This window comes from Ipomoea triloba, chromosome 4, assembly GCF_003576645.1.
Source record: "Ipomoea triloba cultivar NCNSP0323 chromosome 4, ASM357664v1".
Taxonomy (NCBI): Eukaryota; Viridiplantae; Streptophyta; class Magnoliopsida; order Solanales; family Convolvulaceae; genus Ipomoea; species Ipomoea triloba.
In genome coordinates, this window is record NC_044919.1 from 26,372,095 (window position 1) to 26,388,083 (window position 15,989).

At 32.3% G+C, this 15,989-nt stretch overlaps 1 protein-coding gene across 1 annotated transcript in view; it reads right to left on the reverse strand.

Annotated features, from left to right (window-relative positions):
* The window catches only part of LOC116016068, a 7,521-nt gene extending 3,735 nt beyond the window's left edge, over positions 1-3,786 (reverse strand). The window contains exon 1 of the mRNA XM_031256233.1: positions 3,768-3,786. The gene's annotated coding sequence lies outside the window, so the exon portion shown is untranslated. The remainder of the gene's footprint in view (positions 1-3,767) is intronic.
* Positions 3,787-15,989: the final 12,203 nt, after the last annotated feature.

The following is a 15,989-nucleotide window of genomic DNA, read 5'->3' on the forward strand; positions in this document are numbered from 1 at the left end:
TCATAAATAGTTACAGCTCTTCTGGGAGGATGTCCCAAATTATAGCTCATTTGTTCAGGATTAGTTCTGGGATATGAAGTAGTAGGATGTGATGAAGCAGTTGCTTCATTTTGTCTAGAGTTTATTGTTTCAATATCTGCAAAGTTTTTGACAGACATTGGTTCAGTTTCTGATTTTGTTTCTTCAACAAAATCTTTTTTGAATTGTTCAATATCCATCAGATATTGGTGAAGTATATCTTTTTTTGCTAAGTTTTGGTTTAGTTTTTCAATTATATTAATGGTGTTTACTAAGTTTGCTTCTTCATTAAATAAGTTCATTAAGTGTTCACTATGTTTAATCTTTTGTTGGATTTGTTCTTCTGTTAAATCCATTAGTTCTCTTCTTCTAAATCTTTTTGATCAGAAGCTTCATAGTTTCCAAATCTTAAGCATAGAGGTCCATTTTTTCCCTCTGAGTAAGATGTTATTTCAGTGGGTTTTAAAGTTTCAGGTTTAGTTACAAAAGTTTCAATCTTCCACTCTTCTCCAGCTAAAAGAGAAGATGAGATTGGTTTCGGTCCAAAGAATTTTATCCCTTTGGACTCAATAGTTTTGACAATACTGTCAATCTTGATTTTATATTTAGGACAGACTTGGGTAGATAATTTTCCAATGAAAATTATGTCTACTGACAAGTTTGCTCCTTGAAAGTTTCCGAATCCTTTAGTTTGGATTTGGAAGAGGAATTTGTGGATGTCTTTTAAAGCTATAGTGTAGTCAGGAAGTAAATAATGTACTCCTACATTATTGTTCATGTCTACCTCAATTGCTCCAATCATTTGAGCTTGAGTTGAATCTTGGATTCTAGTATCTAAAGCAGTTATGAGTACTTTAGCTCCGTACTCTTTTCTGATCAATCCTTTGATCACAACAGTTATCATTCCAAGATGAACGTAATTCATCTTTTTAAGTTTAAGTTGCTTAATACTGTCTTCAGTCATTAAGCTAAAAGTTTCTGCTCTTCCGTCTGGAATTTCGAGCATTTCTGATCTATGAGTTTTGATTAAACTATAATCATTCTGTATGAATCCAGTTCTATACAAAGTAGAAGGTCTTAAAGTATTGATAAAGTCATTTGACATTACTTCAGTATCTCTGTCAATATTAACAATTTGTTCTATAATCTGAGTATTTCTACTCTGATTAGGTCTAAAAAGTCTTCCTACCCATGTAGAACTAGTAGTTTGGTCTAAAGTTGTGGTTCTGGAAGAACTTGGTTCTTCAGAAATAGTTCTTGATGTTCCAGTAAAGGGTCTCATTTCTTATTTAGTTCTTCTTTATAATCTTTAAGATTATATACTAAGAAGTTTGTTTGTTTCTTTTTTGTAAGTTGCCTAGTTTCTGTTGACACTTTAATTTGTGAAAACTTCTGGGAAAGTTGGTCTATTGTTTTGTTTAAGTTATCAAACTCTTTTGGAGTTTGTTGTGGTTGTTTTCCTTTAAGTATTAAGTCTATTTTTTCTATCATAGTGTTTACTTGTAAAGTTAAGTTTTTTATTCTTTCTTCTATTTTATCAAAAGAAGTTTTTAAGTATTGGATTTTGTTGTTTAAGTCTTCCATTAACAAGTGATAATAGAAAATATTTTTTCTATCCTTTTTACCATATAAGAATGGTAGTGGAATTCTAAGAAGTGTTCTTCATAAAAGTCATCTGTGTAATCATCATAATCTTTTATGATAAAGTTGTATAGTTTTGCAAAGTTTCTATGGTGATACAGCTGTGATTTAAGTTCTTTGATTGCTTCCAAATAGCTTAAATTTAAGTGTTCTAGTTGTAGTTCAGCTATTAGTTCTTTTAAGTTCATGTTAACAGATAAGAGTTGACATAAGATTTACTGAAATTTTGTGCATCCAGTTGTGAAAGTTATATTCATGTAAACAGGCATAGTAATAGTCGTCATGTGGTATATCAGTAGTTATTTCTCTGTATATTAAAGTTTGGGCTCTATGATGGTTAATACGAAATTTTATTGTTTCTATTAACTCAAAATAGTTTAAGTTTTCTAACTGCAAAGTAGCTATCATTTCTGCGTAAATCATTTTAGCATATTATTTTTGAAAGAAGATCTTCAATTTCTTTCACAGTTTCTTTTGTCTCAGTATAATAAAGCAAAGTTTGTGTATAATAAGGATCTAACTCCTTGTTTGGAATAGAGTCAAAGTTTTTCAGAACTTGTTTGTGTTGTTTCATTTGAGAAGTAAAATATTTGTGGTAAAGTTTCAAGTTTGATTTTCTTTCGAAAAAGTTCATAAGAAAGTCTTATCAATCTGTAAATTCAGTTATAAGGCTTCTAGTAGCTCTTATAGATCTTACCAAAGCTTTTTGGTAAGGGTGTTGTCTAAAAGCAATTGGGTCTTGTATCTCAAGTTCAAAATTTCTAAGTTGTCTATATAAATAATCAAGGCTTGCCTTGGCATGCTTGATATTTACAAGAAAAGTGTTTCCAGAATACCTAGGAGTATCCATATTAATGAGTTATTTTTGCAAACAGTTTTTCAAAATAAGTTTTTTCTTTAAGTAAATGTTTGTAAGCATAATAACAGTGTCTATCATAAAGGTTTTTCTTGTTAAAGTTTGGATTTTCTTCAACAAGAGGTCTGTATATCTTAAGTTGTCTTATGACTTCTTTATATTGTCTTTTCATGACAATAAAGGTATCAAAATAAGTATATTCCATTTTGTGTCTCAGAAATCGTAAAAGCTCTGATACAAAGAAGGGGGGGGGTATGCTCCCGCAGGAGTGGAGTATGCCTTTAGTAAAGGTTTATAAAGTTTTAGTCTGTCTCTGGTCCACTGGAATAATTCCAGTGTCTCCTATCCCAATCATCAGTCTCATGATGATTATTATAAGTGGGAAAGTTGAAAATTTGGAGTTTGTTACCAAGGTGGTAAGTGGCGTTTACCTCAAAAGGTCTAAGGAAACCTCTGAAGTCTGATATGTGATTTGAAGTAATTACAAAGTGGGATAATTCTTTGAGTTTAAGTTCTAGTTCGTGTTTTTCAAAAAGTTGACCAGTAGATTCTGTAATTGAATCTAGACATAAGGTTTCTTGGAAGGTTTGAAATTCTAACTTTGAAAGTATAGTATTTGAGATTTCTGTAGGGAAAGTTTTGTCTAATCCTTGTTTAATTAAGTTATGATTTGGTACAGTGATGTTGTAGTCAAAGTATGTTTCTGAATTTGGGTCTTGATAAAAAGTATGGATTTCATCAGTTTCCTGATGTATCTTCTCAGTTAAAAAGTTTTTAGTACTTCCAAAGTATTGTTGAATAAGTTTTTTATCCATGATGATAAATAAGTTTTTTAAGAAGTTTAAGTTTTATAAAAACCTTCTGGTTTGAAGATTCTTCTTCTCTCTTGCATCACAGGTTGCTGTACTAAGAGTTTTATTACTTATCTAGATCTTTTTAGTTTATGTTTGTTCTTACTTTTATTGCTTTATTATCAGATTTGTTCTTTTTATTTTCACCTTATCATCCCTAACCTACTAACCAAAGGATCCCATGACCCTCCGTCTACAACCTTAACAACATCTAAGTATTCAGACTCAGGTTTCTCTTTTCCCCACCTGGGTACTTTCTCTACCTGACATATAAACTTAGACTACACAGGTTGCTTCGGCTCAAGCAGGATTTACGTCTTTTAAATATGAACAATAAGAACAATAAAGCATAATAATAAGAACAAACACAAAGTAAAGAGATCTGGTTTAAGTAATATTACCTCTTAGTAGCAATCTGGTTTGCAGAGAAAAGAAGAAAGTTTTTAGAAGTGAAGTGTTTTCTGAAAAGGGTTTTTCATTGATATTTGCTGGTATTTTTCGTGTGTTTTTTACAAATGTACAAGCTTCTCCTTATATAGAAGGAAGAAGAAGAACCTAGAACTACCTTTACAGCTGTCTACTAATTACATTATTGACATACCGAAGATAAGATGTAATCTTATCTCATATCTTCGGTCGAAGTGACAGAAAGATAAGGAATCTTATCTCCTTACCCCATAGTCAAAAAGTGTACAGCAAAAGTAGTACAGTTAAAGAAAAGTTGAAAGGGACAGGCCCCCTTATCTTAGCCAAAGTAAAGTAGAGATGTCTTCTCAAGTTATATTCATATCTTCTGATTCGGAAGAAGACAAAGTTCTTGGCAGTACTCTCCTGATCCTTCTCTTGTAGGAGTTGACAAGTCTTGGATTGGAGTGAGTGACTTCAAATGGAAAAAAGTATCTTGATCCTATGCTTGGATCACAGTAGATTTTCCCTTGGGAATCTTCTCTAAGTATGTTTTTGTTGGCAAATCTGTATTTTGTCCAGTTGAAGTTTTCAGCAAGTATCTTGGCTCTGGCCTGGTCAAGTTGTATTTCCATTGTTTCTTCCAGTTTCAAGGCCTTGGGATGTTGGTGTTCTGGTTCAAAGTCCTTGTATTCATCATCCACCTTATGGAAGTTCACTTCTAGTAAATGATATGCAGGTTTATTTTCTTTGAAGTCTGGGTAAAGGGAAGTGAAATCCAATCTGAATTTTTTGGGAAATTCAGGGATAATAGTTTCAAAAGTTTCTGCCAGCATTTCTGGAAGTATTCCAGAAAATTCATGGAGTGGGGAAATATTGGCTGACTTAACCAATCCATGTTTTAAAAGTGTAGAAAAGTTAACTGGATAATCCTGAAATTTAAAAGGTTTAAACCCAGGAATAAGAAGTCTAGCTCTTCTAATGGCAAACTCAAGTTTACAAAGGCATTCGAAATCATCAGACTGTTGGTTTTCTGGACAATCTGGAAAAAGTAAAGAACAAGTTTTGTAAAGGTTATAATTGAAATCCCAAGAAATTGAGATTCCAGGAGTTGAAATGCCTGAGTTGGCGATTTGAGCCAGGCATTCTTGGAGTAAAGCAAAAGTTTTTAAAGAACATTCTCCAAGAGAGACTGGAGTTTTGGTTAGTGAAGGGGAAGTGATAGTTTTGAGGGAAACGGCTGGAGTTGGGATCTTTCCAAGTGAAGGAATCTCCTTTTCCTTAAGTTTCAAGGAAGTTTTCATCACTTCTGAGAAAGTGTTCTCAAGTTTCTTTCTGGGAGTTTGAGGTTCAAACCTCTGAAGTTTCATTGAGCTGGAAGCTCCAGTTTCTAAGTTTTTCAGAAGTTCCTGATCAGAGAACTGATCCAAGTGTTTTAGGTATTCTTTATACCTAAGTACCTGTTCAGAAACCACAAAATCATTTCCAAACCTTTGAGTTAGCATAGAAGTAGCTTCCTCAATACTGTAATATCCTTTATAAGAAGGATTTCCAGACTTTGGATCTTTCTTAAGTTCCTCAAGTTCAGTGATCATTTCTTCCCAAGTTAAGTATAAACCAGCATTCTTACCAGTATAAAGTGCATAACAAGTAAATGGTTTCTTGGTCTTATGCCTTCCAGAGACCAAAAGTTGAATTAAGTAGTTTACGCAAGTAGCCTTCCTTCCGGAGGATTGGGCTATAGTTGACAAGCTCCAAATATTGTCAACCAAGCATTGCTCTTCTTCAGTAAGTTTCTCACGAAGTGGAGTTTTGAACTGATTCCTTTCAGGAATAACAGCAAGTTCATACCTGTCCACCTTGAAAGTTTTCTCCATAGTAAAGTCTAGAAAAGTTCTGCAAAACTTTAGACAAATTGTTAAAATGATTTATGGAGGATCATAAAGTTTATAGTCTAAAATGTTTCTGGAAAGGATATCAGCAAGTCTATTATCTTTTCCTTTAGTATGTTCCCATTTAATATGGAAACCTCTAGTTAGCACAAATTCTCTGAATTTGAGCCATCTGTTTGCAGTAAGTTTCCTTTCATTTTTAGTGTCTGCAAATTTTACTATGGACTCGCAATCTGTCCTTATAGTAAAAAATTTTCTTGAAAGTATAAAAAGTGCAAATTTTTCCAGGACATAAATAATAGCAAGTAATTCATAATCCATAGAAGTTAAGTATCCTTTTTCCTTAAATACACCAGAAGTGTATCTACAGAGTTTTTCAGTAGATTTAGGAGAATATTCAGTTGGTTTCTTAATAAGTATTCCTCCCCATCCATCTTTACTTCCATCAGTTTGTACTATTAAGTAGTCTGAATCTAATGGCAAAGCCATAGGTTCAAGTTGTTGGATTTTTTCTTTTATTTGTTGAACAATTTTAATGTCTTGGTCATTAAAGTTTCTATATCCTTTGGTTTGTGATTTATTGTAAAGTGGTGTAGTGAGTTTTGCAAGATCTTTAAAATAAGGTCTAGTGTAATTTACTAATCCTAGAAAGGATTGTAATTGTTTTAAGTTTTCAAGTTTATCTGGGAATTCAAGTATTTTCCTAGAAATATGTGGTTGTAGTTTAATAGTGCCTTCTCCTATCTCAGCTCCTAAAAAAGAAATATGGTTTTTGCAAAGTTCCATTTTCTTTTTCGAAACAATAAGTCCATATTTTTCAAAAATAGTAAAGATAGTGTAAAGATGAGCTCTATGCTCTTCTTTAGTTTTTGAAAAAACAAGTATATCGTCTATATAGATGCAAGTAAAGTCATAGCAATCCTTAAAAAATTCATCCATCATTCTTTGAAATTTTTGAGGAGCGTTTTTAAGTCCAAATGGCATTACTTTCCATTCAAAAAGTCCTAATGGACATGAAAAGGCTGTCCATTCTATACTCTCTGGATGCATTTTAACTTGCCAAAATCCAGATTTCAAGTCGAATTTTGAAAACCAGTTTCTATTTTGTATTTTGTTAATCAAAGTATCTTTGTCAGGGATACAATACCCATCTTCATAAGTGTTGTCATTAAGTCTCCTGTAGTCGAATACCATTCTGGATTGACCACGTTTCTTTTCTGCTTCTTTCTGGACAATAAAAGCAGGAGTTCTGTGTCTAGAAGTTGATCTTGTTATAATACCAAGTTTTAAAAGTTGGTCGATGTGCATTTTAAACTCATCTTGTTCCCAAGGTCCATATTTAAAGTTTTGGGATTTAATAGTTATGTCTGGGTTAATGATTTCAAGTTTACATTCAGTTTTGTTCTTTTCCCAGAATTTTACAGGATTCTCTCCTATAATTTCCATTTTTTCAAGTCTTTTAACTAAGTTTTCTAAGTCATTTTCTCTTAATTCTTTTTTGAAGTTAGTAGTTTCTACTAAATGTAAGTTCAATTCAATTCCCTCAAGATTCTCTAGATGTTCTGGAAAATCTTGTAATTCTTCAGTATTTATACAGTTACAATCTTTATTGTTACTGCATTTACAAGAGTCTAATATTTTAGTTTCAAAGATCTTAGCAGGGAAGTTTGAAATAATAGGAATTTGGAAACAATTCCTACTAATAGTTAAATAGTCTTTGTTAATGGTCATTTGACCATTATTATAAAGTATGAAATCTAATCCCATAATTACAGGAACATTATGGTTTTTAAGTGTTCTTACCCAAAGTTTTGGCCAATAAAAAGATTCTGACCAAGTATTGCAGTTGGTTTGAAATTTGGCTTGTATATTTTTAAGTTGAGTATCTATGGATACTTGAGTACCATCAAATTGAGTAGATTTAACAGGAGTAACTTTAACAGTTTTTTGTTTAATTGTTTCTGGTAATATTCCAGAATCAATCGTTGAAGAAGTAGCTCCAGTATCAACAAGTATTGGTACAAGTAAATCTATTCCATGTATTGAAAGTTTGGATGGAATAATTACTTGGGTTATTCTTGTATTATTACATACCAAAGGTATATTTGTGCTACAAGTTTTTTCAGTTTGAGTATTAATTATGTTTTGTTCTTCAGTAGTTATCTCAGTTATTTTGAGATCAGTTTCAGTTATTACTTGTTTTCTTTTTTCTAAGAGTTCAAGTATTTTTTCAAGTTTTTCTTCAATTTTAGCCATTTTGTTTTCTAGAGTAATTACTTGGTTTTCCAAAGTTCTTATCTTTAAGTTTTCCCATTGAGTATTATTAAGTGTAGTATTTTCTGGGATAGGTATGTTGAAGTTTTTTGTAATACAGTTATTACAAATTTGTTTAAGACAAGTTTGGCATTTCCATCTTCTGTCGAAGGCTGGATACCATTTACAGATATGACAACAAATGTTGTCGCTACCTGACCTATGTTTCCAGGAATGTTTACATTCCATAGTTCCAATTATTTAGTCTATCCATAAGGATATTAAGTGAGTCTTCTTCTTCAGGAATTTCAACCTCTTTGGTTTCAAATCCTTCCAAAGAACATATACTCCAAATTTCTGAAGTATCTGAAATATCAGAAGTAATTTCAAGTATATCTTCATTAATGGTGTTTACTAAGTTTGCTTCTTCATTAAATAAGTTATTTCTGTTTGGACAAACAGAGGATAAGTGTCCAGGTTTTTGACAAGCATAGCAAGTTATTGTTTTCTTGTAGTTTTTGTTTGGATTGTACTTAGTAACATGCTTATCTTTATTGAGATAAGGTTTTTTAGCAGTTGATTTTCTTATGTATTTTCTTTTTACATAGTTTCTTTTAGGTTTGGCAGGTTGTCTTCTGGGAGTTGGATCATCAGGATGTCTCCCATATTGTTGTGGAGTGTAGATATTTTTACAAAAACCTACATTCTTTTGTTTTAAGTCTCTCTGGATCTGTATATAAGTACATCTAGTCTTAAGTTCACTAATAACATGTTGAATTCTGGTTCCCATGTTATCAAAAAGTTCTTCTTTAGGTATTAAATTCCAGGAATCATGGATTTCTTTTCCTAAAGGTCCAGGTAATTTTGAAAAAAGTCTTTCTCCTAAGTCTTTAGAGAAATAGTTTCCAGAGGTGCAAGCTAGTGATAAAAAGTCTATTAAGAAATCTATAACCTTATGCCAATCATACAATTGGATTTGTTCTAGATCTCTCATGGCTTCAGCTTGTCTTATAGTTAAGCCAGTGTTTGCTTCTCTTCCAGTAAGAAGTGTGTGTATTTGGTAAGCAAAGTTGTGTATACTATTTCCTTGCATTGCTAATTCTGCAAGCTTATCAGGAAATTTTAGTTTAAAGGCTTCCCATGCTGCTCTAGCAGTTCCGCCTAAATAGTTTTCAGCTATTTTAATCATTTCTTCTCCGTCATTGACGTAAGGGTGTTTTGATTCAAAGTCTCTTATTATAAGTGCAGTCCATTGTTCAATATAGTTATCGAAAAGTTGTGGATGAACCCTAGTTATGTTAAGTATAGTTGGTTCATTACTGAGTATCTGTACTTCATGAGGCATTTGTTTTCCTAAAGTTCTTCTGTTCGGATTATTTTGGTCATAAATAGTTACAGCTCTTCTGGGAGGATGTCCCAAATTATAGCTCATTTGTTCAGGATTAGTTCTGGGATATGAAGTAGTAGGATGTGATGAAGCAGTTGCTTCATTTTGTCTAGAGTTTATTGTTTCAATATCTGCAAAGTTTTTGACAGACATTGGTTCAGTTTCTGATTTTGTTTCTTCAACAAAATCTTTTTTGAATTGTTCAATATCCATCAGATATTGGTGAAGTATATCTTTTTTTGCTAAGTTTTGGTTTAGTTTTTCAATTATGTTTGTGTCTACATTATTTTCTAGTTCTTCATTAAGTAAGTTCATTAAGTGTTCACTATGTTTAATCTTTTGTTGGATTTGTTCTTCTGTTAAATCCATTAGTTTTCTTCTTCTAGATCCTTTTGATCAGAAGCTTCATAGTTTCCAAATCTTAGGCATAGAGGTCCATTTTTTCCCTCTGAGTAAGATGTTATTTCAGTAGGTTTTAAAGTTTCAGGTTTAGTCACAAAAGTTTCAATCTTCCATTCTTCTCCAGCTAAAAGAGAAGATGAGATTGGTTTTGGTCCAAAGAATTTTATCCCTTTGGACTCAATAGTTTTGACAATACTGTCAATTTTGATTTTGTATTTAGGACAGACTTGGGTAGATAATTTTCCAATGAAAATTATGTCTACTGACAAGTTTGCTCCTTGAAAGTTTCCGAATCCCTTAGTTTGAATTTGGAAGAGGAATTTGTGGATGTCTTTTAAAGCTATAGTGTAATCAGGAAGTAAATAATGTACTCCTACATTATTGTTCATGTCTACCTCAATTGCTCCAATCATTTGAGCTTGAGTTGAATCTTGAATTCTAGTATCTAAAGCAGTTATGAGTACTTTAGCTCCGTACTCTTTTCTGATCAATCCTTTGATCACAACAGTTATCATTCCAAGATGAACGTAATTCATCTTTTTAAGTTTAAGTTGCTTAATACTCTCTTCAGTCATTAAGCTAAAAGTTTCTGCTCTTCCGTCTGGAATTTCGAGCATTTCTGATCTATGAGTTTTGATTAAACTAGAGTCATTCTGCATGAATCCAGTTCTGTACAAAGTAGAAGGTCTCAAAGTATTGATGAAGTCATTTGACATTACCTCAGTATCTCTGTCAATATTAACAATTTGTTCTATAATCTGAGTATTTCTACTCTGATTAGGTCTAAAAAGTCTTCCTACCCATGTGGAACTAGTAGTTTGGTCTAAAGTTGTGGTTCTGGAAGAACTCGGTTCTTCAGAAATAGTTCTTGATGTTCCAGTAAAGGGTCTCATTTCTTATTTAGTTCCTCTTTATAATCTTTAAGATTATATACTAAGAAGTTTGTTTGTTTCTTTTTTGTAAGTTGCCTAGTTTCTGTTGACACTTTAATTTGTGAAAACTTCTGGGAAAGTTGGTCTATTGTTTTGTTTAAGTTATCAAACTCTTTTGGAGTTTGTTGTGGTTGTTTTCCTTTAAGTATTAAGTCTATTTTTTCTATCATAGTGTTTACTTGTAAAGTTAAGTTTTTTATTCTTTCTTCTATTTTATCAAAAGAAGTTTTTAAGTATTGGATTTTGTTGTTTAAGTCTTCCATTAACAAGTGATAATAGAAAATATTTTTTCTATCCTTTTTACCATATAAGAATGGTAGTGGAATTCTAAGAAGTGTTCTTCATAAAAGTCATCTGTGTAATCATCATAATCTTTTATGATAAAGTTGTATATTTTTGCAAAGTTTCTATGGTGATACAGCTGTGATTTAAGTTCTTTGATTGCTTCCAAATAGCTTAAATTTAAGTGTTCTAGTTGTAGTTCAGCTATTAGTTCTTTTAAGTCCATGTTAACAGATAAGAGTTGACATAAGATTTACTGAAATTTTGTACATCCAGTTGTGAAAGTTATATTCATGTAAACAAGCATAGTAATAGTCGTCATGTGGTATATCAGTAGTTATTTCTCTGTATATTAAAGTTTGGGCTCTATGATGGTTAATACGAAATTTTATTGTTTCTATTAACTCAAAATAGTTTAAGTTTTCTAACTGCAAAGTAGCTATCATTTCTGCGTAAATCATTTTAGCATATTATTTTTGAAAGAAGATCTTCAATTTCTTTCACAGTTTCTTTTGTCTCAGTATAATAAAGCAAAGTTTGTGTATAATAAGGATCTAACTCCTTGTTTGGAATAGAGTCAAAGTTTTTCAGAACTTGTTTGTGTTGTTTCATTTGAGAAGTAAAATATTTGTGGTAAAGTTTCAAGTTTGATTTTCTTTCGAAAAAGTTCATAAGAAAGTCTTATTAATCTGTAAATTCAGTTATAAGGCTTCTAGTAGCTCTTATAGATCTTACCAAAGCTTTTTGGTAAGGGTGTTGTCTAAAAGCAATTGGGTCTTGTATCTCAAGTTCAAAATTTCTAAGTTGTCTATATAAATAATCAAGGCTTGCCTTGGCATGCTTGATATTTACAAGAAAAGTGTTTCCAGAATACCTAGGAGTATCCATATTAATGAGTTATTTTTGCAAACAGTTTTTCAAAATAAGTTTTTTCTTTAAGTAAATGTTTGTAAGCATAATAACAGTGTCTATCATAAAGGTTTTTCTTGTTAAAGTTTGGATTTTCTTCAACAAGAGGTCTGTATATCTTAAGTTGTCTTATGACTTCTTTATATTGTCTTTTCATGACAATAAAGGTATCAAAATAAGTATATTCCATTTTGTGTCTCAGAAATCGTAAAAGCTCTGATACCAAGAAGGGGGGGGGTATGCTCCCGCAGGAGTGGAGTATGCCTTTAGTAAAGGTTTATAAAGTTTTAGTCTGTCTCTGGTCCACTGGAATAATTCCAGTGTCTCCTATCCCAATCATCAGTCTCATGATGATTATTATAAATGGGAAAGTTGAAAATTTGGAGTTTATTACCAAGGTGGTAAGTGGCGTTTACCTCAAAAGGTCTAAGGAAACCTCTGAAGTCGGATATGTAATTTGAAGTAATTACGAAGTGAGATAACTCTTTGAGTTTAAGTTCTAGTTCGTGTTTTTCAAAAAGTTGACCAGTAGACTCTGTAATTGAATCTAGACATAAAGTTTCTTGAAAAGTTTGAAATTCTAACTTTGAAAGTATAGTATTTGAGATTTCTGTAGGGAAAGTTTTGTCTAATCCTTGTTTAATTAAGTTATGATTTGGTACAGTGATGTTGTAGTCAAAGTATGTTTCTGAATTTGGGTCTTGATAAAAAGTATGGATTTCATCAGTTTCCTGATGTATCTTCTCAGTTAAAAAGTTTTTAGTACTTCCAAAGTATTGTTGAATAAGTTTTTTATCCATGATGATAAATAAGTTTTTTAAGAAGTTTAAGTTTTATAAAAACCTTCTGGTTTGAAGATTCTTCTTTTCTCTTGCATCACAGATTGCTGTACTAAGAGTTTTATTACTTGTCTAGATCTTTTTAGTTTATGTTTGTTCTTACTTTTATTGCTTTATTATCAGATTTGTTCTTTTTATTTTCACCTTATCATCCCTAACCTACTAACCAAAGGATCCCATGACCCTCCGTCTACAACCTTAACAACATCTAAGTATTCAAACTCAGGTTTCTCTTTTCCCCACCTGGGTACTTTCACTACCTGACGTACAAACTTAGACTACACAGGTTGCTTCGGCTCAAGCAGGATTTACGTCTTTTAAATATGAACAATAAGAACAATAAAGTATAATAATAAGAACAAACACAAAGTAAAGAGATCTGGTTTAAGTAATATTACCTCTTAGTAGCAATCTGGTTTGCAAGGAAAAGAAGAAAGTTTTTAGAAGTGAAGTGTTTTTTGAAAAGGGTTTTTCATTGATATTTGCTTGTATTTTTCGTGTGTTTTTACAAATGTACAAGCTTCTCCTTATATAGAAGGAAGAAGAAGAACCTAGAACTACCTTTACAGCTGTCTACTAATTACATTATTGACATACCGAAGATAAGATGTAATCTTATCTCTTCGGTCGAAGTGACAAAAAGATAAGGAATCTTATCTCCTTACCTCATAGTCAAAAGGTGTACAGCAAAAGTGGTACAGTTAAAGTAAAGTTGAAAGGGACAGGCCCCCTTATCTTGGCCAAAGTAAAGTGGTGCTGTCTTCTCAAGATATATTCATATCTTCTGATTTAGAAGAAGACAAAGTTCTCGGTAGTATCCTCCTGATCCTTCTCTTGTAGGAGTTGACAAGTCTTGGATTGGGATGAGTGATTTCAAAGGGAAAAAAGTATCTTGATCCTATGCTTGGATCACAGTAGATCTTCCCTTGAGAGTCCTCCCTCAGTATGTTCTTGTTGGCAAATTTAAATTTTGTCCAGTTGAAGTTTTCAGCAAGTATCTTGGCCCTGGCCTGGTCAAGTTGTATCTCCATTGTTTCTTCAAGTTTCAAGGCCCTGGGATGCTGATGTTCTGCCTCAAAGTCTTTGTATTCATCATCCACCTTTTGAAAGTTCACTTCTAGTAGATGATAAGCAGGTTTATTTTCTTTGAAGTCTGGGTAAAGGGAAGTGAAATCCAATCTGAATTTTTTGGGAAATTCAGGGATGATAGTTTCAAAAGTTTCTGCCAGCATTTCTGGAAGTATTCCAGAAAATTCATGGAGTGGAGAAATATTGGCTGACTTAACCAACCCATGTTTTAAAAGTGTAGAAAAGTTAACTGGATAATCCTGAAATTTAAAAGGTTTAAACCCAGGAATAAGGAGTCGAGCTTTTCTAATGGCAAACTCAAGTTTACAAAGACATTCGAAGTCATCCGATTGTTGGTTTTCTGGACAATCTGGATATTGTAGAGAACAAGTTTTGTAGAGGTTGTAATTGAAATCCCAAGAGATTGAGATTCCAGGAGTCGAAATGCCTGAATTAGCCAACTGGGCTAAACATTCCTGTAGTAAGACAAAAGTTTTCAAGGAACATTCTCCAGGACAAACTGGATTTTTGTTTAGTGAAGGTGAAGTAATGGATTTGAGAGAAGTGACTGGAGCTGGAATTTTTCCAAGTGTAGGAATCTCCTTTTCCTTAAGTTTCAAGGAAGTTTTCATTACTTCTGAGAAAGTGTTCTCAAGTTTCTTTTTAGGAGTTTGAGGTTCAAACCTCTGAAGTTTCACTGAGCTGGAAGCTCCAGTTTCTAAGTTTTTCAGAAGTTCCTGATCAGAGAACTGATCCAAGTGTTTTAGGTATTCTTTATACCTAAGTATCTGTTCAGAAACAACAAAATCATTTCCAAACTTTTGAGTTAGCATAGAAGTAGCTTCCTCAATACTGTAATATCCTTTATACAAAGGATTTCCAGATTTTGGATCTTTCTTAAGTTCCTCAAGTTCAGTGATCATTTCTTCCCAAGTTAAGTATAAACCAGCATTCTTACCAGTATAAAGTGCATAACAAGTAAATGGTTTCTTGGTCTTATGTCTTCCAGAGACCAAAAGTTGAATTAAGTAGTTTACGCAAGTAGCCTTCCTTCCTGAAGATTGGGCTATAGTTGACAAGCTCCAAATATTGTCAACCAAGCATTGCTCTTCTTCAGTAAGTTTCTCACGAAGTGGAGTTTTGAACTGATTCCTTTCAGGAATAACAGCAAGTTCATACCTGTCCACCTTGAAAGTTTTCTCCATAGTAAAGTCTAGAAAAGTTCTGCAAAACTTTAGACAAATTGTTAAAATGATTTATGGAGGATCATAAAGTTTATAGTCTAAAATGTTTCTGGAAAGGATATCAGCAAGTCTATTATCTTTTCCTTTAGTATGTTCCCATTTAATATGGAAACCTCTAGTTAGCACAAATTCTCTGAATTTGAGCCATCTGTTTGCAGTAAGTTTCCTTTCATTTTTAGTGTCTGCAAATTTTACTATGGACTCGCAATCTGTCCTTATAGTAAAAAATTTTCTTGAAAGTATAAAAAGTGCAAATTTTTCTAGGACATAAATAATAGCAAGTAATTCATAATCCATAGAAGTTAAGTATCCTTTTTCCTTAAATACACCAGAAGTGTATCTACAGAGTTTTTCAGTAGATTTAGGAGAATATTCAGTTGGTTTCTTAATAAGTATTCCTCCCCATCCATCTTTACTTCCATCAGTTTGTACTATTAAGTAGTCTGAATCTAATGGCAAAGCCATGGGTTCAAGTTGTTGGATTTTTTCTTTTATTTGTTGAACAATTTTAATGTCTTGGTCATTAAAGTTTCTATATCCTTTGGTTTGTGATTTATTGTAAAGTGGTGTAGTGAGTTTTGCAAGATCTTTAAAATAAGGTCTAGTGTAATTTACTAATCCTAGAAAGGATTGTAATTGTTTTAAGTTTTCAAGTTTATCTGGGAATTCAAGTATTTTCCTAGAAATATGTGGTTGTAGTTTAATAGTGCCTTCTCCTATCTCAGCTCCTAAAAAAGAAATATGGTTTTTGCAAAGTTCCATTTTCTTTTTCGAAACAATAAGTCCATATTTTTCAAAAATAGTAAAGATAGTGTAAAGATGAGCTCTATGCTCTTCTTTAGTTTTTGAAAAAACAAGTATATCGTCTATATAGATGCAAGTAAAGTCATAGCAATCCTTAAAAAATTCATCCATCATTCTTTGAAATTTTTGAGGAGCGTTTTTAAGTCCAAATGGCATTACTTTCCATTCAAAAAGTCCTAATGGACATGAAAAGGCTGTCCATTCTA